We start from the raw sequence: 26,348 nt of genomic DNA, 5'->3' as shown, positions 1-26,348 counted from the left end.
CTTTGAAATCCAGTAGTGACTTTCTGTGGTTAATTCTTCCAGGATGATACAATCCCATAGATATAAAGGTTCAGGGCATCAAACTGAAAGATATTAAGGCTCTAATAGAGAGGGTCACATTTCTAAAAAGGAAAACCAAATTCTGAAGATATTTCCTGGCTCTGTGAACAGCTAAAAATACGAGGATAATCATTCCTACAGTCCTGAACTTTTAATAGCAAAGCTAACCTGGAAGGAAAAATGACACTGAGCTACAGGGAGAGAAGAATAGAACAGACTTCAGGAGAATCAGTTTCTTTTCTTTGCAAGGCATTCATTCTTAGATTAGCCCATCTATCTTTAAGTTGCATATGATTCTTGTCTATTTGGCATGACTTAAAACTAGTGAGTTGGTGAACGGTACACAGAAACTCTGTACTGTTTTACAATGCCTATGCGTCTAAAATTATTTTAAAATCAAAAGTAAATTAAAACAAATTAACAAATTGGTGAGTCTCAAAAGTCTAACAAGCGGAGGCAAACTGTTTCTCTGAATACAAATACCTGTTCTGTGTTTCACGAAATACCAGGAAGAGGACAAGAAGAGGGAAGGGAAGAAATAGAGAGATGGAGATTTCCCGCTGATGTAGGGGCCTCACCCTGCGCTCTCTAACTGCACAATGCCTGCCATCCTTCAATTAGCTTAACTGAACTTGCCTCAGTCACGGCCCAAAACGTGCCCCAGGGGACTTAGCATCACTATATTTGTAAATTCAGTCTTTGTTTGGGGGTAAAAAGCTACTCCCAAGTGACTATTACACCCTGGTCTCCTTTCCCTAAAGAACAAGGCAGGCTGGCAGGAAGATAGACCTTCATAGACTAGAAAATTAACCACCCCTCTGTCTCTTGCAAGATTTGTGCTGTTCTTTTGGGATGCCTGTGTCCATGAACATTTACCTTGATTCTGATTAGGAGACTTCTCTATATACTTTACCACAGTATCGGAGCGAGCAAATACTTTGCCATCATCGTGTCTTAGGGAGTATTTAAAAGCCCTGGTTTTGAATTCAGCCAGACTTGGGCTTTATTTTGGGCTCTGCCTCTTGTGAACTGGATGACCTTGAACAAATCACTGAGGCTCTCTATAGTCCAGTTTCTTAATCTCTTAAGGGGGACTCATAATACCTAATTCATCTGGCTACCAACAGGAACTAGTAAAATAATGTGTATGAAACATCTAACACTGGGCTTGGCACCTAGCATGCCTTCAATAAATGATAGCTGTTGTCCTAGTCATTGTGGTCTTTATACTTTCCAGCACCCTATGACTCCAGTAACTATAGTTCTGTGGCCATTTAGGAATATCTTTTTAGAGACGAATCTTATCAATTTCTTTATAAAATAATAACCCATTTTTTTCATGAAATACATTATTGGCCATTCTAGTCAAAAGGGATACAATTTTTTTTTTTAATGCAGGTTTATTCCAAGTCAGTGTTAATGAATGTAAGGTTCATTGCTTGCTAGAGTAAATTTTCAGAGGCCTAAATTCCTTCTCTGAAGAGTTGGTCCAAAATTAAAATAAGGACAAAGGTTGAGTCTCTCTGCTATTCAATCAATGAACGGAAGGGTTTAGAAAACAAACCGAGAAATAACAGCCTCCAAAAAGATAAAAGAATAAATCTATGGTAAGGCCCTTTCATGCTATCGGTTCAGGGTTCTGCTGTAGATCTCAGCCTGCCTTCACCTGTTTTTGAGTGTGCAGGGGACACCTACTTACAACGTGACCCTGGGAACTGTAGATCTAGTTGCATTGGCCAAACCCAAACACATGCCAATAGAAAACAAGTGATGGCAAACCAAGAGCTTATTTTCCATTTCCCAAAGATGTTTTCATGGGGTTCACCCTAAGGGAATCAAAGTTAAATGATACTACTGTGAAAATGATCTCTTGAGAAAGGGGATCTAGTTAGGGATAGTTGGGATTAGTTGAATTTGAGGTGATGGCTGAAAAATCAAGTGGAGATACACCTTATGCTGTTGGAAATGGGCACTTAGATGAGAGATCAGGAAGACATATACGCATTTAGGAGTCCAGTATAGCTGAAAGCAGGAAGTCGATGGGCTCATGAAAAGCATATGTGTAGAGGACATCATAACGAATCAGACACAGTGCAGGAAGACTTACTAGTAAAGATCTCAAGAGGGAAACACCTGCCCTATTCTTGATGCACTGCAGCATGCCTGTGGGATAGGAATACATGCGCTCTTCACACTAAACCAGAGCCTGAAGACCAGAGAGGAAAGCAGACCTGGCCAGAAGAAGCCAGTATCAGGACTGGGAAATAAGCAAAATGACTTTTTTGACCAGTATAACTATCTAGAACTAAGTAGAAGGGTGGGATTGAGAGACACTTCCATCTCTGAAATACCCAGAAGTGTGTCTCTCAGATGCACTGACTCTGCTTAAAGGATTCTACCATTAGTCTCTGAGGGACCTCTGAGAACAGTGTCCTGCCAATATATCCCTGAGGCCATTTGGGAAATAAGCACTGTGCCAGCTTAGCTACATCTCAAGACTGCGTAGCATGGGGGAGGAGAGTAATTAAAAATAACTCTCAGCCCCAGCAGGGCCATCACTCTCCCTGCCCCATCTGTGTCCCTGTCACATGCTCCGCTCCATAGCGATGGAGACCCCAGCTATAGCGCCAAAGACTCGTTGTAATAATATCCGATCTGCTCGATCTTGAATTGGTCACAAAAGAATGTTAACAGTGTAAGAGTTATCAGGTACTAGGTTCTGGAAGGATTCTTATTATTCTGTTGAAAAGAAAGAAAGAAGTAAGAAAAGAACAAAAAGAAGCCAACACAAGAGTCTAACCCGGTTCTACTGCACAAAGGGTTGTCCGATTGCCTCCCCTTCCTTGGCAATCTGATCAGTTCCATTCGAAACACAACAAGTGAAAAAGTCTGCAAAGTGATGTGAAATTTGTGCTGAAGCTTTAGCTCCCCAACCCATCTCCAAGGGAAATATTCTGAACAGCTGCTGGAGACATAAACAGAGGCCCAGGAACATTCTTTGCGTGAAAGTCAGGATCTGGCAGTTTCACCAGTGCACACAGGGGAGCAAGGAAAGGACACAAGAGTGAAATTAGTCCCCAGGCTCACTTGAGTCTTGGAGTTGTTTCTCCTCACGTTCTAAGTGCCTTAAATGTGCAAAAGCATCGGACCTCCAAGTGATTTCTTTATCACCAGCCATCTCAGGTTACCAGAAGTGGACTCTTTGCTGTCAAGTATAGTGCTGCTTGAAACTGGTCAGCCTCGGTTTCCTTCCTACTAGGTAACTGTTTTACTAATTAATTACGAACAGTATCTCCCATCTTTCTCAGTCTGAACATTGAGTACCCTTAATCTTTGCAAACTTGCCCCCATTTAGTAGTTCAACCTACTCGATCAAGCCAATAATGAATCGACCTATACTTAAGGATTGTGGTTTGTGCCCTGCTCCAAGTCCTAGTTTCTCCCTGATTTCAAACCTCTTGCCTCAACTGGATGACTTTTCCAGCTCAAAGTAAAGAACTTTTAAAAATAATTATTAATCCAATGTTTTCACTTCATAAAAGTTTTGGAAGTGACACTCAAAGAAGAGTTCTGTAAGAAATCATTTTTTCAATTTTGATTTACAAGCACTGAAACCAATAGTTGGTAAGAGTGTAGGTTCTACAGTCTGACTGCTTGGGGAAATTATGGCCCACCTTGGGGCAAGTTTTCCAATATGTCCAAGTCCCTGTTTCCTTATAAAATGGAGATGATTGTAGGACCTACCCCCAGATGACTATTATGAGGAGAGGATACGTATAAAACTCACAGCACTGTGCCTGGCATAGAATATGCCCTCTATAAAATGTTGTCTATTGTTATCGTTGTACACGTATGGAAATAGAATATAATCGTTTAAGCGACAGATCGATGTTTAAGCCTCAGTTCAAAAACAGTAAAATTTCTTTTTAAAATTCTTGCACTGGGCACTTATTCCAGATTTAAACAGTGCTATTTATGGTAAAGTTGATTTATTTCAAGGTTGGCAAATTGGCCAAATAAGTCTAGTTCACGACAGTGGGATTACAGCAGAGCCTATAATATGTCTACCATGCTAAATGGTATGTTTAATGTTTATTTAGATGCTCATATATGTTATCCACAATTATTCCATTCTTCACCACCACCACTATATCTCCATTAGCTCCACATCCGTTTCCTTTAGAGTGGAAGCTCCCACAGATTAGAAATTACATCTATATAATCTACTCTGTATGGTATGGCACCTGTGTTACTTTTCCATAAATGATGGGGGAATAGATGTTGAAGTATGTAAATCTGTGGTGATCTAAAGAAATGTCATGGAACACTTAAAGTCTTAGCAAAAGGAAGAGGAATGCTAAGACGTAAGAACTTGCAAATAAATTGTTGACATGGAATGAAGCCAAAATAGCACAGGAGAAAGAAGAAAATGAGTTGAATAGGCTTGGACTTGCCAGGTAATCTGGGGTATTACCCCCTAAGAATGGCATATGTGGACGAAAAGTCAATGAATCATTAGTAATCCATATACTACTTTTTTTTTTCCTGAGGTGTTCAAAACATTGGAAAGTTATCTTTTGCAACCATTATACTTTCCCTGGGATATGATCTGTTTCTTGATTCTTGCGGTGCTGGGTGATAGAGTGGGTCCTTCAGACATTTTGGTTAGTTTGTTTGATGTATCTAAGTATGAGAAGTTCTGTCTTATACTATCAAGAGTTGGTGGTGCTTTCAGGATAGGAGAGCAGATTTTCTGACTCCAAGGACATTTCAGCAGCCACTAAACCACCCTTTGCCATGAGCTCCAAGGGAGGGCAATTGTTCAGTCTGGTGCACTGTGGAATAATCTGTCCTCAGCACTGAAGGCTGAGCACAACCATGAATAAAAGACAAAAGCAGTTCTGCAATATAAATGACACATTCCATTAATACAAGTGGATCCAAATGAACTAATTTCATTCAATAGTACTTTTACATTCTGTAGCTATATGGGCTTGGACACAAATTGTAATAGTCTGTCAGGAGCGTGGACTGCAGAGCATAATTACAAGTCCTTGTTCAGCCCTTCAGGAGCTAATCAGAGCAAGGATGTGAATCTGTAATTTGCAAATGTGCAAAGACAGAGGTTACTATAGCACTAATGGCTCTGCGGATAACATTCTTGCCACCAAATGATAGGACTGTGGGTGCAAATTCTACAAAATAATCTGGCCTCCCATTTAGTCATTTGATCATGAGATCAAAACCTGTCCTGCTGGCAGCGCCTAGGGACTTTCTAAATTTAATGCCGTTCAATAATATAAAATATCAGTATGCCAGTAAATTAATATTTATATTCCAAGGGATTGTACACAATCATAAAGGGATAAATAGAGCAAACTACTGTATAAAAACATCACTCAAATATATATCACATCATGAAACCTGTTTCTGAACAACTTCATAGGACTGAACCAGGAAAGATTAAATAGGTTGATAGAAAGAAAAACGTATGAAATACATATACTTCAAATACTTGTTCTCTTTCTCTAACAATTTCATCCAATCCCATCCTTGGGTGAGTGGAGAAACCAAGCAGCATTTTAGAATGGAGTAGTGGCTCAATTAAGCTTCTCTCTAAAAGATTTTAGAAATTCACTGTCCTATCAGTTCATGGCTGAAAGTAGAATGATTTCCGCTTGTCATTTTGCTCAACTTAGGACTGCAAAAATAACATTATTGCTTTCTGCTTCCCTCCTCCCATTATTGTCTGATTGTGAGCTATAGTCGATATCCCTCAGATAAAATAAGTACCAGAACACCTCCATCAGTTTCTTTGGCAATTATAAGTCTTGAAGCCTAAACTTATTTCTTGTGTAGAGACAGATGCATTGTGTGGGAGATGCACTGAACATTCTGTTGGTATATCCATTTTGGTCAATTCTAATTGTGAAATATTAGGAATCACTACCAGCATCACACCTTTCACGTTGAATGGTTTTACCGCAGCTGCTGAAGAGAGAACCATGGCTTACCTAGTACAGTAATTGTAGGAGACTCAACCTAATAGAAGTTTCAGGTAACATGGGTCCTGCTGCTGCCTGCTGAAGAACGGAAGAGAGGGCTTATTTTGTAGGTAGAAGTCAAATGATTGTTTCTCTTCAGAAAGTTCAGAAGGACGGATGCCGAAATTCAGCCTCTGTACACCAGTGCCGAATTGAATCTCAGAGACAGAGTTTTAGGTAAAGTAGAAAAGAATAGCTTTCTTGCTTTGGCAGGCAAAGGGGGCCATAGCGGGCTAATGCTCTCAAAACTGTGTGTCCCAACCCAGAGGATTTTGTGAGTTTCATAGTCAAGGGGGCGGGGTTGCTGATAAGGATCAGGGTGCATTCAGGGACTGCATTCCTTCAGTCTAGAGATCATCTGGCATCAGGTGGTCTGATGATCTGTGGTTCTTGAAGTTACTGAACTGTGACCGTCTCTCTGGGGCATCTTCCATTCAACAGGGGTTTTAGTTGTGCAGAAGAGCTCAAAGATATTATGTATATCCCTTGAGGAGGAACCAGGACCCTGCCCCAAGGCTGCACTATTGTTTCTTGACTGCTCCTTCCTTGTCTCTGTATTCCCTCCCTTCCCTGATTACCAACTGTTTGAACCTGCCCTTTGGAACTCAGGGAAAGGGACACAGAAGGGCTTTTGTGTCCAGGAACCCCACAGGGTCCTGCTCAGTTTCAGGACGCCTTTTCTTTTACTGATTCTGTGTAGGGGGTAATGTGTTGAAGTGCAAGAAACAGGCCCTTTTCAGTCACTTATTCACAGGTTTAAATCTTAGTTCTGCAGCTGACTCATTGTGGACTTTAGGGAGGTTTAACTCCATCTTTGTTTTCTCATTCACAATGAAAAAGAGATGATAACATCTAAGGCATAGCTCTCTGAGGATTGAAAGAGATAGATGCAAAACACCTGGCAAGTATTGTCCTCTGTTACAGGGAGGGCTCCCTGGGAACCAGACTTCTAGACTGAGTTTAGCATGCAGCACATTTATTGAGGAGTGTCCTTGAGATCAACAGCTGTGGAAGGGAGAGGCAAAAAGCTGGATAGAGTAAAGGGAGAAGGTGAACTGCCACAGGCTCAAGGGCAGCCTCAGCTGACTTCACATGAAGCTCTGGAGCCCTAATAGCCCTTTGGAATTGTCCCAAGTTGGGCTGAGAAGGCTAGACCTTTGTACCTCTCCAGTAATTAGTGACTGCATTTGTGGGCTGTTCCAGGGGGTGACCTTGGGCAAGAAAGGTCACTGCAACTGAGGCTAACCTTGAAGTGGCTGACAGCTACAGACCACTTGCTGACAGCATTCCCAGTAGATGGGGCAACAAGGCTTTCATTGAAGGAAGATAGTACTTCAGGGTGCCTACATAGTCCCTGATAATAAGGGCTGGTTTCTTATGTGTGCATATCATTTAGACAACCCATCTTGTTTTCTCTCCCCCCTACCCTTCTTCTCCTCTTCCTTTCCATTCTCCTCTTCTTCTTCTTCTTCGTCCTCTTTCTTTTTTTCTTTTGGATTTGTTTGTTCTATTTTACAGAATTAAATCTCTATGTAAAGAGAATCTAACTTTTTCCCTTACAGAATACTTTGAAGTGTTCCAAATATGAAAAAAAAAGAGGGTCTTTTCCCATTAATGGATAAAGACACTTTGACAGAGAAGCAAGCAATTCTGCATTGATTCACTGGGAAAATTATGGCAGGATGTAGGTAGCGTAGCCTTGTTTAGCCTTGCATAAAACATGTATGCCCTCTAAAGAGGCTGCTTCTTTCCCTTCTGGGGGGTTTGTGTGTTTAAATCAAGGGCGACAAACTCAAAACACACATTTGGGCAAAGGAAAGCTTGGCTGAGAGTAAAAGGAAGACCAACTGGGAAAGTGCCTTGTAGACTGTGACCTTTCAAGCTAAACTGCCTGCCCCCAGAGAAAGAGAGACTTATTTGAATTTATAGACCTCTCAGAACTCCAGTGAGCCAGGCCTCTGGCTCTTTTCCTCCAGGGCACTACAAAGCTTAAGTCTTTGTAGATCAATTAAGTCATTAGCGCTCCATCTAAATGAAAGTTGATTTCCATGAGGAGGCTGAGCCAGCTGGCCTGCCCCAAACAGCACAAAGGCAACAAGGGTACCAGAGTCAGAGCAAATGGCAATAAACCGCGGGGGTCAGAGGGCCTCCAACTTGTAGCCGAGTTCATGCTGCCTGTTTTCTAGACGACCTCAATCACGGCCCTGGGCAGATTGAAAGCAGATACTAGACTCAGGTGCTCTCCAGTCACATGAGAGTTTGTAAATATGATTTAAAAGTCCAACTGCCCCTGCCAGCTCCACTAACAGGAGGGGTTAGAGAGCTGCAAGGTGTGAGAGACTGGATGAACAGGTGTGTTTTCATCTTGGGGAATGTTGCATTCTTACAGATCTCTCTTTTAGGTATCATAATGGGAGAGTTCTAGTTTTTAATTCAATTTGTTTCTTAAACTTTGGAATAGAGAATAGCACAGTTAGAAAAGCAAAAAAGCAAAGAAAACAAAAACAATTAGTGTTCCCTCCCATTTCTGTCCCTCATCTGCTCAAGAAACCAACCAATTACTGGTTTTGTGTGCTTCCAGAGGTTTCTTATACATATACAAGCAAACACAAGCATTTATTCTCATTGAGCTTCCTTCTAAACAAACAGTCACATACTGTATATATTATTCTGCATCTTGTTTTTCTCATCTAATGTATCTCAGCTGTCTTTCCATATCAGTACATTGAGAGATTTCTTGTCCTTTTTTTTTTACAGCTACATCCTCTTTCACTGCATGAACATATCACATGTATTTAACCATCTCTCTGCTGCTTGCTATTACAAACAATATTGCAGTTAACCTTATATGTACCTCATTTGTATGCGTGTTTGAGTATATCTGTAGGATACACTGTCAAAATAGAATTACTAGGTTAGGGGGTATATGCATTTGTAACTTCAGTAGATATTGCCAAAGTGCCCTTGATAAGCATTATATAAATTCAGAGCCCACTCTCAATGAAGAAAAGTATTTCCCCACATCTCACCAACAGTGTTCTCGTCAGACTTGGAAATTTGCCAATCTGGTATGTGAAAATAGGCATTTCAGCGCCGTTTTGATTTTCTTTTTCCTATGAGTAAGGTTGTATATCTTTTTATTTGTTTAAGAGCTATTTGTAAAATTTTTTCTATGACTTGTTTATTGATGTATTTTGCCAACTTTTGTTACTGGTTTACTGGTTTTCTTTTCTAATTAACTTCTGCTGGAGAGACTAATAACTCTTTCTTTGGGATATGGGTTGCCAATCTCTTCCTCATGCAGTTTTTTGTTTACCTTTTGATTTTGTTTATAGTTTTGCCCCTGAGCTTTTGATTTTCATAAGGTGGGATTATCAAACTTTTCATGTATGGTGTCTATATTTTGAATCTTAGTTAGAAAAGAGGCTTTTCAAATTCTAGGGCTGTAAAGTAACTCACCCATAATTTCTTTTGGCACTAGTATGTTTTTATTTCTTTATATTAAAATTTTAGGAAATTCCCTGGTGGTCCAGTGGTTAGGACTCTGCACTTTCACTGCCAAGGGCCCTGGTTCAGTCCCTGGTCGGGGAACTAAGATCCCACAAGCCATGCAGCACAGCCAAAAAAAAAAAAATTAAAAATATAGTATGTGGAATTTATCCCTGTATAAAGTGTGAAGTGTTGATCCAAATTTATATGTTTTTCCAGATGGCTACCCAGTTATCCCAATAACATTATTTATGTCTGCCATCATTTCCCATTTAAGCCACTTTTATGATGTTCTAAGTTTCCAGGTATTTGGGAGGTCTATTTTTAGACATTTTTCTGTCTGTCTATACATGTGCAGTTTTAAACTGTTGAGCCTGTATAATTGATTTCAAAATCTAAGAGAGCCTGTCTCCCTCACTGCTCTTCCTTTCAGAGTTTTTCTGACTTTTCTCATTTGTTTATTTTTTTATACCTAATTTAGAATCAAATTCTCTAGCTAAAAGATGTACATATATACATATAGCACAAATAAAAATATGTTTTTATTGAGATGATGTTAATTTATAAATTGAAGAGAATTGTTACTTTTGTGGCCTTTATGAGTCTTTCTATTCAAGACCTGATATGTCTTTCCTTTCGCTAAAATTTTATTTTATGCCCTTTATATAAATTTCACATTCTGTTGTTAGGTTAATTCCTAAAAGCCTTTTCTTCTTCATAACTAATTGTAGACGGGTCTTTTCTCTCATTGCATCTACTAAAGAGCTGTTTGTATATATGAAGACCATGAATTAAGGCATACTCATTTTATACTCTGCCCCCTTAAAGAATCATTTTGATGGTAGTCATTTTTCAGTCATTTCTTCTGAGAACTCCCTGTATTCAGTCACATGATCTGCAAATAATTGTATTGCTCTCATTCTGGTTTTTGTATTTCCACTGTCTCTTGTTTAATTACTTTGGCTAATAGCCCAATACATTAACATGATAATGATATTGTGGGTTCCTTAGCTTTGTTTCTGACCTTAGTAAGAGTGATTCTGGTGTTTCCTTGATAATCATGAGGCTGGCTTCTGGAAACATGTCCATCCCTCTGGTTTTCTAACATTGAACCACTCAGTCCTTGAATTCTCAAATTAAGTCCCATTAGTCTTGAGTATTCTTTAAAACATGGGGCTGGATCCTTCTTGCTAATAGTTTTTTTTTTTTCCTTTTCTATGCCCTTGAGCAGTTTATTTAGCATTGGAATCCTCTACTCTTTAAAGGTGTGGAGTGATTTCTCTATGAAATTTTTTGGGCCTAGTGCTTTCTTTTTCTGAAAAGGGACTCAAGTGGTTGACAGCTTCCTCTATTTCATCTACGGAAATTGATGTGTTTGGTTTCTTTTATATAAATTTATTTATTCATTTATTTCTGGCTGCTTTGGGTCTTCGTTGCTGCGCATGGGCCGTCTCTAGCTGCGGCGAGCGGGGACCACTCTTCATCGCGGTGCTCAGGCCTCTCATTGCAGTGGCTTCTCTTGTTGCGGAGCACGGGCTCTAGGCGCACAGGCTTCAGCAGTTGTAGCATGTGGGCTCAGTAGTTGCGGCTCAAGGGCTCTAGAGCGCAGGCTCAGTAGTTGTGGCCCACAGGCTTAGTTGCTCCATGGCATGGGGGATCTTCCCTGACCAGGGCTCGAACCTCTGTCCCCAGCGTTGGCAGGTGGATTCCCAACCACTGAGCCACCAGGGAAGCCCAATAGATGTGTTTTGATTTTTTATCATTTTAGAATTAGCATTAGGCAATTACGTTTTTCTAGAATATTCTCTGTCTTCCCAAGTTTTCAAATGAATTTGCATAGAGTTAACCACAACTATTTTTTCTAACTCTCTGTGCTTATTTCCTACTAATTATTTTTTAACTTTTATGTATCTACAATTTTCTTCCTCTTTTTCATTATGTGATGACCTAAAGTTTTACCCTTTTATTTTTTTAAAAACATAAATTTTAGATATATTGATTTTGTCACTTTTGTATTTTCTAACTTAGTATAAGTTATGTTTTTTAACCTTTATAAATTGGTCCTTTATGGTTTTCTTAAGTATATTTTGAGGGTTTTTTAAGTTTAGTGTCAAATATTGAATTGATTTAATTTTATTCTTGCCTCTTATTGATGTAAATATTTAAGGGTATAGATTTTCCTCTGAGCACTGCTTTTACTGTTGCCCATAGATTATGATATGTAGTGCTTTTATGTTGTTTTTCTAGGCAACCTATAAATTTGGTTTGTATGTCATTTGTCTCAAGAGTTAAGAGAGAGTTTTAAATTTTAAAAAGAATTAGCTTCTTTTCTTGATTTTGTTGTTAATATTTAGTTATTTCACTGTGATCAGAATATGCGGACTATGCTATTTTTTTTCTTTTTTGGAAAAGAAAAACTACATTTTCTTTTTTGATCATATATGGTCGTGTTTGTGATTGTCACATGGATTCTTGAAAAGAAAGGATATTCTTTATTTTCAAGGCATAAAGCTTGAAACGCATTACTTAATATACCTTTTAATTATGTTATTTGTGTCAATTATATCCTTATTTTTTATTACTTCACCTGTCATTGAATAAGCAGGGTGGCCTATGGTGTCCTATTGCAGATTCTTTGCTGAATATTTTTCCTAGTGACTCTTAACTTTTCTGTTTTCTAAATGTTATGATTATGTCATTTGGTTCACAGGTGGTTGTAATTCTGATGTCCTCCTTGTGAATTGCATCTTTTAGCATTTTAAAAGGTACTGTCTCCTATCAATTGATGTTTTGGGTTTTTTTTATCCTGAATTTTACTTTCTCTAATTTTCAGATTCCTATCACTGATTTATTTTTGTTTGCTTTCTCCTGGCATACCTTGATCCATCATTTTATCTTTAATCTTTTAAAATTAGTTACTTTTTAAAGCAAGTCTCTTGATCACAGCATAGAATTGGTTCTGCTTTGTGATTTAATGTGAAAGTCTACCTTATAATAGATAAATTAAGCAAATTACATCTAATAATGTGACCGATATATTTGGTCCTGGTCTTCTCATGTTATTTCTCTTTTTCTTATAGATCTGTTTGTTTGTTTGCTTGTTTTAAGTGTGGTCTGTCGTGTGTATGTGTGTGTGTGTGTTTGCTATTTAAAGGTGGTTTGTATTTTCTCCCTGGAGGTCATTTTTAGCACTATAGAATTACATAAAATGTTTAGTGCTCCATATTTTTAAACCAGAGCTTCTCATCCAGTATACCATAGCTCAGGGCAGTTGGACAGCCTCTGGCCATGAATAGTCTTACCTGCTTACCTCAGTCCCTGAAAATATATAATTTTCTCTTAGAGTCATCTTTGAAAAATATTGGGAAATATCACTTTAATGAATATGTATTAGGTCCTTACTATGTGCAGTGGATCATAATCTTTCTTAGTGTTTAATATGGAAAAAAATGTGCATATATCCATTAATTAAGTTGACACCTTAATATGTTATCCTTTGACTCCTGGCAATCAGAGAATTTGTTCTATTTCCTATCTTCTTTCCCCACCTATGTTAGTTATATTGTTTCTGCATAGTCAGGGCATATTTCATTTTCATTCTGGTTCATCACATGTCTCCATTAGATTAGATATAGTCCTTCTTCAGGGACTGTAGTCTGTGCTCCCCTCCAGTCTCTTTGTCAGTTTCTCCAGTCTCTTTGTCAGTTTCTCCAGTCATGTCTTGGTTGACTCAAATTGTTCCTAGTGGTTTCCTCAAGATCCCCAGTGTTCCTACATGTTAAATACTGTTTGTCCATAGACTTTATACTTGAGTATAATTTGGCTGGGGATAAAATGTTGACTTATACTTTCTTTTTATTGTGAAGATCTTTCTGAAAACTGGCTAATAAAGTCCTGGTGAGTCAAGAGTAGCTTTCCTTGAAGAGGCATTGTTTATGTTCAACCTTTCATAAATGGTTGTTAGGAAAATATAGACAGAGGAAATGGTTCCAGGCAGAAGCATTGCAGGTGTAAAAGAGTATGGGGCATCTATGGAATAGGCAGTTGTTCAGTATAACTGTAATGTAGAGGAAAAGAAGTAGATCTAAGTTGACAATGGAGAGTTAGGAGGAGCTAGATCATAAAGGACTTGCTATACCAGGGCATCTGGACTTCTTCCAGGAGGACAAAGTAAAGCCACTGATAGCTGTGAATGAGGAGAGAAACATGGTTAGAATTGCTCATTTTAAAGGAAGGATGAAGAGGTGTCCATGAGCTTCCCTTTCAGGCAGCCTGTGAGTCTTAACTTGTGTTCTCATACTGCAGACCCAGAAATTCCATCTTTCACAAATGAGTCATATTTGTGGCTTTCCTCATTGCTCCTGCCAGCCTCACTAGCAGCCTGGTAACTTTTGTATATGAAAGTAAATAGTCTATATGATAATGATGGAATTTCTCTCATGCTAAGGCTATGTTTCTAACTACCTTCCTACAGCATGAAATAGCAAGAATTAAGGATATCTCAGTCATCCTTTTTAGAGATAAAAGGATAGTCGTTCTTCTGAAGAAGAGAAAAAGGCATTACAGTTCTTGGCTATATATTTCTGTACCTCCATAATCTGTGAACTCTCCTTCCTCCGAAAATGTCATGGAAACCTTCATAAATCTAGCCAATATTCACTATAGTTCTAAAACATTTTCTTCTCCAGGTGCTCCATGGGGAGCTTTCTGCTGTCTCACTAGTTTCCAGACTACTTCTTGGAGACCTGCAATACTTCACTCACGCTAAAGCTGCTAGAGTTTGCTAGTTTTAGCTAGAGCACATTTTTTATCAAACGTTATTTTAAAATTACCATGTCAAATGCACTTGTTGCTATTCTATCTTCAATCAACTATATGCTAAATATGTTGTCTTTATAGGCAAATTTATATTGTATCATAGAAACAGTGACTATCAGACAACCAAGTCTATTTTCAGTGCTTGCTTGCTTGCTTTCTTCCTTGCCTGGTTGTTTTCTTTCCTTTCTATCTGAATAGCATTATTGGCCACTTCTATAGGAAACTGGATTGTGGGATTTCCATTGAAGACTGGAGATAGAAAACAAAACCATGTTCACTGTAAGAACTTGCTGGACCCACATTCGTTAAACTCTGCAATTAAGCAATGTTTTTTGCGGATCTCTTCCATCTTCTTAATGCAATTTTCAGGTAGCCACGTGGTCTTAATCCCCTCAGTACAGCTATTCTCAGTGAGTACAAAATAAAATATATTGCAGACTAGTAGTCAAGAATTTCTTCATTCTCGTGTTGAGAGCTGTTACCTAAAGGAGCAAGGCTTTAATAGGCTCTCAGCTTGACTCTTGCCATGTCTGCATACAAAATAGATAAGGGAGGCTTTGTTTTGGAAGATGTTAATTGATTGTGTCCACCAGGCTGTCTAACGAGCCAATTCCCTGAAAATATCATGATGGAAGAAAAAAAAATCTGTTCCAATTACTGTATAAGTAAAATACCTCCCTTCCACTTCTATTAAAGGAAAAACGGCACTCACTGCTTAGAACTTTTGGGATTGACAGCTGATGCTACACACGCCCAGCCCTGCTATCAGTTGACATTTCGGGAATTTCCTTATTTCCAAAATTTAAAAGAGAAAGAGAGAGGTTATAGAACCATCGAAATTCAAAGCCCTAGCATTTGGTAAATTACTTTAACCTGATTTAGGTAATGAAGGGGAGAGGCAGAGTTGGGACTTAGGCACTAAGAGGGGCTGAGTTAGTTTGCAAATTACAGGAATCTATTTTAGACCCAAACCAGGTTAATAGCTAGATTACTATGTCATTTCCCAGAATCTCACTATCCCTTTCTTTCATCTTTTTGTGAAGTGGAGGAATCTTCCACCATATGGTGCTATTCTTTGAACTCAAGTGCTGCAGTCACATCTGTGTTTCATCAAGTTTCAAGGGGGCTGGTTGCTATGGGAGCTTCTCTTTTTTTCTGGCATTGCTGATACTGGGACTGGATAGATGGCCGCACTGCTTAGCTGCATATCTAAGTAATTGGTAATGAGAATGTCCTTGACAAAACTATCTTGCAGATGAGAGTTCAGGTCTTGCCTGTGTTGCCTAAGGCCCTCAGCAAACAAAGGCCAAGATCTAAAAAGGATTACAGAGCATGATATTTCCTGTGGATCTTGGCTGCAGACACACTTTGTGTTTGCAATGGAAGAAGTAAGTGGAGGGCAGGAGGTCAACCTCATCTTAATTGTCTTTCCCTCTAAATTTCTAAGAGAAGCAGTAAAGAGTAAGTCCTTTCCTCCAAAACCACACAGCCTTTGCCTCCTGCAAACACCTTGTAAACTAATAACCAGAGGTCAGAGCAGAAAACTATGTGAATTTGCCCCTCTAAGCAGGAGGCAAATACCTTGAGGCATAAAAGCTCCATTTTACACTTTCATCATGTATTCCCCACTACCTAAAACAGTTCTGGACAATGAATATGTTAATTGATGATAGAGGAATCAAAGATCACATTTATGATTATAACCAACAAAAAATAATTCTGATGAGAATACTGTCAAAATAAATTCTACCGTAAACGGGCCTTCTGGATATCACCTTGAGGGTTTCCAGGAGATCTTTTAGAAGGCCATCTAACAAACGTTCCCTTTCTTTATACATGAATTAAATGATTGGTACTAGTTCTAGTGTAAGACTTAAAAAGTGCCACGTCTTATTCCCTACCCGCATGGAGGGGGTCCAGATCTCCAATCCATGATCAGAGATTCATAGGATGAGCATATTATTCAAGGAGCCTCACTTCATTCTCCCTGAAACTGAGCACTCGAGAAACATTTTCTACCTTAGCTGCAAACCCTGTTCATGTTGGCAGCCATAAAATAAATGCAGCCACAACCATGTCCCAGAAATGAATCCGTCAACTCAGACGAAAATATACCCTTTCCATATCACTACAGGGCTCTTCCAGGTCAGCTGTTAAGTGTTCCTGTTACAGTGCGTGATGCTGTTTTTCCTTTTAGCCTTGTGCCTTGATTTGTAAAGTGGGGAGAAGGAGCAGTGTGGACTGCTAGATTCCCATCAGAAACATTACATTTTATTGCCTTAAATCTCTCTTACGCTTATTATAAGTGTTTTAAGTCAGCACAGTGCTGGGAAAATGTACTGGGTTGACAGACTGAACATGGGGTATTATTATCGTCTTGGGCAGGCTTACTAGGAGATTTCTACCTTTCTGTTGAGCAGGTTGCTCAAAAGGAGGTTCTGGATGATGCAGAATTGGAAAAGGAGTTAAATTAAACACATTATGAACAGATGAGAAAGGAGCAGAAGGTCTGGATACTGTGAGCAAGAGGAAATAACAAAGGAAGTAGCTTGCAGAAGCTTGTCTTACCTAAGCTTGAGTCACACCCCTGAAGCTGGAAGTTACTTTTGCTCCATACAATAAATTGGTCCATAAGGTCTATTAATCCAGTTCACGATGAAAAAAAAAATTGAATTCATCAAATTGTACACTTTTTGTCCTACTGGAACTGTTCTTATCTAGCCCTAAGAAGTTTGCTCCTGGTCATGTATTCATTAGAAATGTTGAAGGGAATATCATTTCAATGGTGAATTTACTTATTCCTCCAGTTCAACCGACACTATGCACTTAATGTGCATAGACGTAGACCCAGCTGTCCTAGAGTTTAGAATCTAATGAGGAAGAGAGATAATAAGGAGATAAATGTATGTAACAGTGTACAGCAAGGAATGCTGGGAAAGAAACAAACAGGATAGATACTTATTGAATTCCAAATGCAAACACTCTATCTGCTAGGTATGTGGGGCACAAAATACAGAAGAAAAGCCTACATGTGGGAAGGTTAATTCAGAATCAATCAACAGTTTAAAACAGCAAAATAAATACTAGAAATGCCACAGGGAAGTACACAGTTAATTATTTAACAAGTAGTAATAAGAATAAGAATAACTACTTCAGGACTTGAGGGAGGAAACTGCTTCTGGTTGAGGTTGGTGGTTAGAGAAGGCTTTCAAGATTTCATAAAGATGAAGAGATTGTGTCCGGAAAGTGGTCTTTCTAGAGGAAGGAATGACGTGGGGAAAACACTGGGGGCTGGAAGGCTCAAAGATATTAAGCTGTCGTGAATAAATATGTAGGAAAAGTAAATGATACCGTTATAAAGGCAGGTTAAAAGATTTCAGGTTTTTTTTTTTTTAGCCTGTCTTATTAAGAGAATCAAAAATGCTAGTAGCAGTAGTAGTAATAACGATGGTAGCTGTAGTAATAGTAAGAGATAAAACGCATCATTGGCAACAATCCGTATTTCCATATGTTGCTGCTAAGGTTAGAAATTGTTACAGCTTCCCTGATAGGAAATTTGGAAAAACGTATCAAAAGTTTTTAAACTATTTGTGAATTTAACCAAATAATTCTACTTTGGGGTATTTATCCAAAAGAAATAATCATGCAAATAAACAAAGATTTAGTTAGAGGGATGCTTATTATAGTTTCTCATGAACATTCTTAATTTGAAAAGAATTGATGAGCACAGATATCTCTCATGGCTGACTTGATAATGGTGGTTATTCTCATCATCTCTTTGTATGAGAGGTATAGAGTGGTGAGATTAAACTTTCTGGTATGATAAATACACATCATGCACGTCAATATAATATTTTAGAAAAAATATTTAATAATGTTTTAAGCTAACATTTAATTACATTGACAGATGTTCGTAAAATATGGAACAAAAAGTAAAGCAAGGGGGGCTTCCCTGGTGGCTCAGTGGTTGGGAGTCCGCCTGCCAATGCAGGGGACATGGGTTCGAGCCCTGGTCTGGGAGGATGCCACATGCCACGGAACGGCTGAGCCCGTGAGCCACAAGTACTGAGCCTGTGCTCTAGAGTCCGTGAGCCACAACTACTGAGCCCGCATGCCACAACTACTGAAGCCCTCGTGTCTGGAGCCTGTTCTCCGCAGCGAGAGAGGCCACCACGGTGAGAGGACTGTGCACTGCAGCGAGGAGTGGTCCCCTCTCACCGCAGCTAGGGAGAGCCCGCGCCCAGCAAGGAAGGCCCAACACAGCCAATAAATAAATTTATAAAAAAAAAAAAAAAAAAAAGTAAAGCAAGGGACTTCCCTGGTGTCACAGCGGTTAAGAATCTGCTTGCCAATGCAGGGGACACAGGTTCGAGCCCTGGCCCGGGAAGATCCCACGTGCCGCGGAGCAACTAAGCCCGTGCGCCACAACTACTGAGCCTGCGCTCTAGAGCCCACGAGCCACTACTACTGAACCCTGCGCACCTAGAGCCGGTGCTCCGCAACAAGAGAAGCCACCGCAATGAGAAGCCCACGCACCGCAACAAAGAGCAGCCCCTGCTCTCCGCAACTAGAGAAAGACCGCGCACAGCAACGAAGACCCAACGCAGCCAAAAATAAATAAATAAATATTTTTAAAAAGTAAAGCAAGATATAAAAGGTTCTATTTATTAACATCTCTGTATATCTGCACTGAAAAAAATACTGGAAGGATATATATGTTCAAATGTAAACAGTGATTGTTAGGATTACAGGTGATTTTGATTCCTTAGTATCTCTCCTAACATTTGTGCAGTGAATATGTAGTGCTTAAAAGTTTTAGTAAGTCTAGAAAAATGATGTAGCAAACTAGAAGACCAATCTGTATTATAGATAGACTTTCTTAAACATGATGTGCCTTTGTGTGGTAGGAAAGATGGAAGACTCTTTCCTTCTTCTTCAGCTTAACATGGGATATAATAAGCTCTTTCATCAAGAAGTGAGTGTGGTACAGTGAAAAAAGTGTGGTTTAGTGTTACCGGACCTTGGTTTAAGTTCCAGCTTCACTTCTCATTAACTACCACATCCTGAACAAGTTGTTTAATGTATGTGAGCCTCAGTTTTCTCTTCAGAAAGTTGGGAACGGGGATATATGTAAGTGGCCAGCACAACACCTACATCAGAGGATTATCCCCCATAAGTGAGAAAGGAGAAAATATGGCTGACTTAGTAGTTGTGGAGTTGATGTATAATAGTTGATTGAGTATTAAAACACCTGTTTTAAATTTTCCAATTTCCCAAGTAAAAATAAACGTGAAAACTTAAAGAAAACTCTAAAAATATAAATTCAATTAAACTTCACTAAAAAACTGATTCTCCCTCTGAAATGTTAATTGCTAAATATTTATGGGAAAGTGCATACAGCAGAATGAGGCCTAAAGAGAGAATTTTGACAAGAATCGTGTGTGTGTGAGTGTGTGTGTGTGTGTGTGTGTGTGTGTGTGTGTGTGAAAGAGAGAGAGAGATTTCATCCCTCTGATTCTTTAGTCAAATCAAATAAAAATGAAGCTAATTTGCCAGTTTACAGGATCACACTAAGCAAAGTTGAAAATTGCCAACCTATGCTGATTCTCATGGTTTGAACAAACAGAACTTCAAGTAATTATTTGTTTAGTTTCAAATCACCTATATTCAATTCATAGCATTTCATTCTGCTTTGAAATTGTATTTTCCTAGTTTGTTTCATTGAGTTCAGGATGGGGGCAGGGGAAGGAAACACGTTAAAATACCTTGAATATACCTTAAAAGTAGCATGTTTCGGAAGTCCTTCAGTTAGTTTCATTAGCATCTCTAACTGTAAACAGAAATAGTTGCACATCCCAAAACCCACAGATATTTGCCCAGGGTCCCCCCCTGTAATCTTTTGCCCAGAGAACTTTAGCCCAGGAGGCTGGTGTGGGAGAAGCAGCAGCGTTCACATAGTCAAATTAAAAATGAGGATTTAGATCAAAACAAAAGAAAACAATTTTGTATGGAAAGTTAGATGCGCTCATTCTATTTAAATTGCAATTTAAAAAATTAATTATATATGCTGGGATGTGTATGTGTGTGTACTTGTGGGTAAGTGCACATACAAGAATAAACACACAAGAATCTGGGAAAGGATGCTTCATCATTCCCTTCAGATGGCTGCTGGACAAAGACTGGGAAGGATGTGTTCTTTTTATACCTTCTCCATATGGAAGTGCAGCTTCCTCTTTTTGCTTGTTTTCTCTGTTATCCATATTTGGATTTGAAGAAAAGAAGTGTCTTCCTCCCTTCCTTCCTTCCTTCCTTCCTTTTTTTTGAATGAACTGTCAAAATTTTGGCTGTGATTAAAGAAAAGAAGTAAAGCAAGCAGAACTAATATGAATCCAAGAAGGGAAAATAGAATTGCCACATCTTCTTGTATAGAGTCAGCAGTCTTCTACCTTGAACAAAATAATTTTGTTCTAAGGAAGGGAAAATGGGACTTATAGAGGTAGCACTATCATCAAACCATCTGTTGTGCTCCTATTTTCTTGGAATTGATGGGAAATATACAAACTACATAAACCAAAACTGGCCCTCTAAAATGAGTGGCCCATACATTTAGTCTGTTTATCTCACAGAAACATGAAGAAGTATCTTCATTAAAGTTTCTATCTCTGGGCCTTATTTCCTCTTATCTCCCAGTAGAAATGTTGTACTGTCCTAACATTTGCAGTTGAGAGCATAGATAGATAAGAATTCAACCCTCCAGTCCCATTTATTGCAATTGTATTTAAATACACGGCTTAATTAGCTGTACTCAGCCTCCTTCCCCATCCTCTTTGAAGTGGTAAAGTCCCATTGCATCCGTTCAGCTAATTTTATGCTCTTAGCCTAATTTTTGAGTTTTATAGAAACCAAGGGTGCAAGTGCCCTACGTGATCTCTAAGTCCAGATACTTGACTCAAAGGAGCATTTTGTTCAATGGAGGACACAAAGTTAGTTGTTTTGGATTTGAGCTTCAGTTAAAGCATTCAACCATCTATCATCAAATTCACCTTGCAAAATTAATTTGCCAGTATAAGGAAGGAAAGATAGGACATTGAGATATATACACGTTAATAACAAAACAACATTACATGTCACAACACCCAGGTAGGGAAAGAGTGAGAAGGAGTAGTAGCGTGAGATTTTTTAGAGTATGCTAATTTTATAAAGTTTGCTTATGGGAAAAACCAAATATTGATGACATTTTGCAGGAAATGCTACACTGAGGTTTAACAAACACCAATAAGGTCAGAGAAAAAGTAGTATGAGTGCAGAACTAAGAAAACGATAGGGCTGGGTATATGTAAGGTGTGATCTTTAATATGATCAATAAAACCACCAAAGACGTTTCACGCTAGCTGTGAGATGGGTTCACGTCATGATATCCAGTCTTAATACTATTTTTGAGCGTGAATTACTAGATATATTCATATCCTATAATATTTTGTACTTAGTGGGCCCCTGTTGAGTCTCTGTTGGCTTGAGATATGATCTGCTGAGAGGAAAGCAACAGCAGTTACTAAGGTAGGGACTTCCCTGGTGGTCCAGTGGTAAAGAATCCACCTTACAATGCAGGGGACGCGGGTTCGATTCCTGGTCAGGGAACTAAGATCCCACATGCCGCAGTGCAACTAAGCCTGTGCACCACAACCACTGAGCTCATGCACCTCAACTAGAGCCCACGTGCCACAAACTACAGAGCCCACGCTCTGGAGCCTGCATGCCACAACTAGAGAGAAGCCTGCACACCGCATCAAAGAGCCCGCGGGCTACAACGAAGATCCCGTGTGACATAACTAAGACCCGATGCAGCCAAAAATAAATAAATAAATCTTAAAAAAAAAAAAGTTACTAAGGTATCAAACAAGTAATATGTGATCTAACACTTGAGAGTACTTTGATCAAGTGGGGCGGAAATTGTGCTCATCGGTTTATCCCTGTGTTCCTCTACATTCCCTGGCCTCCACTGATGTAAGGTTTGAAGCAAATAGAGTATGATCAGGAATGAAGTGTGTCACTTCTAAGCTGTAATTTAGAGTCATCTCCCTCCTTCCTCCATCCCTCTCTTTCCCTGCCACCTCTTAGTTGAGCTTTAGTGATCTAGTGTCCTAAAGAGTCTTGCATTAAGGTAGAGGCAGGTCACCAACCCACGTTAGCATTTACATGAGCGAGAAATAAATACGCGTGCGCATGTGCGTGTTTATGAGTGTGCACAAGTGTTAAGCTACAGATATTTAATTTGTTCCTGCACCATAGATAGCCTATCCTGACTCTTGCAACAAGTTTGAATTTTTTTTTGATATTGAAATTTGATCATGCAACTAGACCATTAATTAAAATATTTAGAAACTGTAAGTTATAAAACAGCTGTGCTAGTCTCAGGGGAAAATGAAAATTATTGAAGTTCTTCTGTTTCTTGTGGCCTGAACCTTCTTGAAAGCCTCTAAAATCAGACTTCCCAGCCAGTACACATCAGCCTGCAACACAGTGTGCTGAGATATCCGTCCCCTCTGCCTACAGTGGCTTGCTGAGCTCGCAGGCCAGATCATCTAGACAAAGCATCACCAGCATGAGCAGCCTTGCTTGCTTACTCCAGGGTGCTGTGTGAATATTACCATTTTCTGTATGTGACATGATGTGAAAAAGGTAGAGAAGCACCGTGGGTCTGGGTATCCAGGTGCACCCATGTGATTACCCCCATACTCCAGGTGTTCTTTCCTTAAACCCATTTCTCCACTCTCACCCATTTCTCCACTCTCACCCATTTCTCCACTCTCACCTAAGTCCTCTCCCAAGCGTGTTATTTTCAAAAAAATTTGAGAAGGAATTGTTGTAACAATTGGCATGCTTAACAAATAAATATTGGTTGAATTAATAAATAAACATACATTTGAAGTGCTTCTGTATACCTCCATATGTCCTCTTTTGGGGACTGTATCTATTCGTAAGGGGAGAGTTTCCTGGCAACCATCAGAATCTTCCTAATTAGGAACCTTCAATTCTATTCCTGAATTTTTATCATGAAAAGAGAAAACCTGAAACTGAAACCCACGGAAGCATGGGGTGTCTCTGTTAGGTTAGCCCAATCTTTGTTCACCACAAGAAACTAGAGTATGATAACCCCTTATATTTATCAAGTGTTTACTCTATGCCATTCCTGACTCTATATGTTTTACATATATTAGCTTATTTATTTCTCATAGAACCCTAATGAGCAAGATGTTGTTCTCAATCCCTGTTTTACAGATAAAGAAACTGAGAAACAGAACTTATGAAGCTTGCTCGTGATTGCATAGCACTACCTAGGCAGTGGCAGAGCTCATATTAAAAGCAAGGAGTCCAGCTCCAGCCTCTGAAGGAGGATGCTGGGCTGCCTCCTCTTCACAGACTGATGGTGAAACTCCCAGCCTGAGAGTTTTGTTTCATTTGGTGCAAATTGTCATCCTCTGTCCTAGTGCCAAAAGTCACTTCCAAAGGAAACAGCTCTGACTACCAACAGTTATTTAGAAGAAGTATGATTTTGAGTTTTAAGAGTTCACCTTAGTTCAGCTCTGATCTCCTGTTTGATAGTGAAAGTTATGCTGTTATGCACTGAAACAGATAATCTACTGTGTCACCACCTCTGTGACAGGTGATTCCATGTTCATATAAGAGCATTTTGGCATCTGAAGAAACAATAAAACTCCTCCCAACACATCAAGTGTTCCATCCAAAACAACTTGGCATACTGCTCATCTTTGGAAAGGTTCAAACCCTGCAAACTTCCTCACCCCCACCCAATCATTTGCACACCAATAATAATTACGATTACTAATATTTAAATAAGGTGTCCAGTTCTATGAATAATAATGACCACATGTTAAAAGTGGCAGAAGAGTGGATAGAGTCTGTTCTAATTAGCCAGAACTGGGGAGACAACTCTAGTAAAAATTCTCAGCTTACTTAATGCTTCATAGTAATTAATAGTAATTGATAACAACTTGTAGCAACTAAGATCTAATACATGTACTTAATTTGCAAGTGTCCTCCTTACCTTGAATACATTTTTTTATCTAATATAAAAGTCTGGGATTGGGGACTCGGGTTCTTCTTCTCATCCTTTTCTCTCTTCTACTGAGAAAATTGTTAAGGATCTTACAACATGCCACGTTGTTGCTGGAAGAGAACTTACAGATCATTCTAGCACACTGCATTGTACTATAGATGAAAGCTTTGAAGCTTAGAGAAGTCCAGTGACTTATTCAAGTCACCTTTCAAGCCATTGGCATGAATGTTGATTGGCATACCTGGGTCAGCTACTCAATTTGTGAACGGGGCTGGGACATGATCTAGTACAGAACATGGTGCTTTTGTATTAAAAAAATAAAATAAAATTACCTTTGGCTGCTTTGTTGTAAGAGGCCTGAGGTGCAAGGACTCTAAGATTGGTAATCATGTCAAATTAATGAATTAAAAGGGGTTTTATGTCTGAAAAGCCCAACACTTTATTTGTTTTACAGATACAGTGTCTCCTCTGTACCAGACACTGTACCTGTGGAACAAATAAATGAATATTCAAACCTAGCCCCTCTTAACTCTGTCTGACCTCTTTGAATGACACAGAGCTCAGAACTTTGCGTGGCTTTTCATGTTAGCTCTGTAAAATGAAACTCTCCTAGGGGAAACTCTGTAAATTCTATTCAGAGTTTAAAAACACAGATTTATGGGAGAGCCCCAAATCAATCAAAAACATGGCAGTGTTTTAAAAAAACACACACACACAGAAGAAAAGAGAAGACTATCAAAAGACCCTGCCTGCCAAAAGAGGCTTGTCAGCAGTTGAAAACGCCAAGATATGAGTATATAATGGAAATGTGACAATGATCATTTGGGCAAAAACACAATTTGCATGAGAATGAATTAGGAAATGTCCCGGAACACTAGAAAGATGAAAAAATCTGGGATCCTGCAGGGCATGTTCACGTTATTGAACATAAACCACACCATGAATCTTCCTGTGGTCAGACACCCTGGAAGAAGCATGGATCCCTTTCTAGATGTTGATATTAGAGATGCAGTAAGACAGGTAATCTTACATTTAAAGGAAGAACATATATATATATATACTATGTAAACTGATATAACTATGTAAACTGTTCAAACTATCTCCTAGCGCTATTTTTGAGGTCTATTTTATTCCTTCATTCCGCAATCTGAAATTCATTAAAAGGAAGAATGCCCCTTAAATTGTACTCTGCTATACCCTGGAGGAACACCTGAAAAAGTTAGTAATAAACCCTTGAGATTAGGCAAGTAGAGAGGAAAGAATTATGAAATAAAACAAAGCAAAGAAATCATGTAAACAAATTAATTGTCTGGAAGTGAAGAGCACGTTCGTGATTTTGTCCTGGTCGAAGGAAAACCGGAGCTCTTCCTGCTCACTGACTGATTTCAAAGCGCCTTCCCGCACGGCATCACCGAGAGAGGGGGTGCATTGCAGTGCGAAGCGTGGATAGGTTGCCGCGTCAATTAAAATAGAAATTCATTACTGAAACCTCCAGAGTAAAAGGTTGAGGCTTTATGCTTTGAGGATGGAGAGAAGCTTTTCTTCCTCTATTTTCAGTGTTTTCTTTTTTTTTTTTTTTCTCTTCCAGATTGATTTTGGGGACTTTTATTTAGGATTTCCAGTAGTAGCTATTATACCTTTTGGTTACAAATTGTGTTATCACCTGTCACACATTAAGCACACTAAATGTAACAGGCACTTTATGTATTTGATCATCTTTAATCCTCAGAGCAATTGTGTAGTGAAAGGTATCGGTATCACTTGAGGAAACTGAAGTTCACAGAGGTAGAACTGAACACCTTTGCGTGGTGACACCGAGGGTTTAAGACCAGGTCTGCCTGACTTAGAAGCTTCTGATC

At 39.1% G+C, this 26,348-nt stretch overlaps 1 protein-coding gene across 20 annotated transcripts in view; it reads left to right on the top strand.

Moving 5' to 3' along the window:
• NRXN3 (neurexin 3) overlaps positions 1 to 26,348 on the top strand; it is a 1,702,647-nt gene that overhangs the window by 1,365,494 nt on the left and 310,805 nt on the right. The window lies entirely within an intron of this gene.

Source organism: Balaenoptera physalus (genome assembly GCF_965194825.1).
Source record: "Balaenoptera physalus genome assembly, chromosome: 2".
NCBI classification, from domain to species: Eukaryota; Metazoa; Chordata; class Mammalia; order Artiodactyla; family Balaenopteridae; genus Balaenoptera; species Balaenoptera physalus.
The sequence above is the reverse complement of the archived record's forward strand: the minus strand, read 5'-3'. Positions and strand labels throughout refer to the sequence as shown.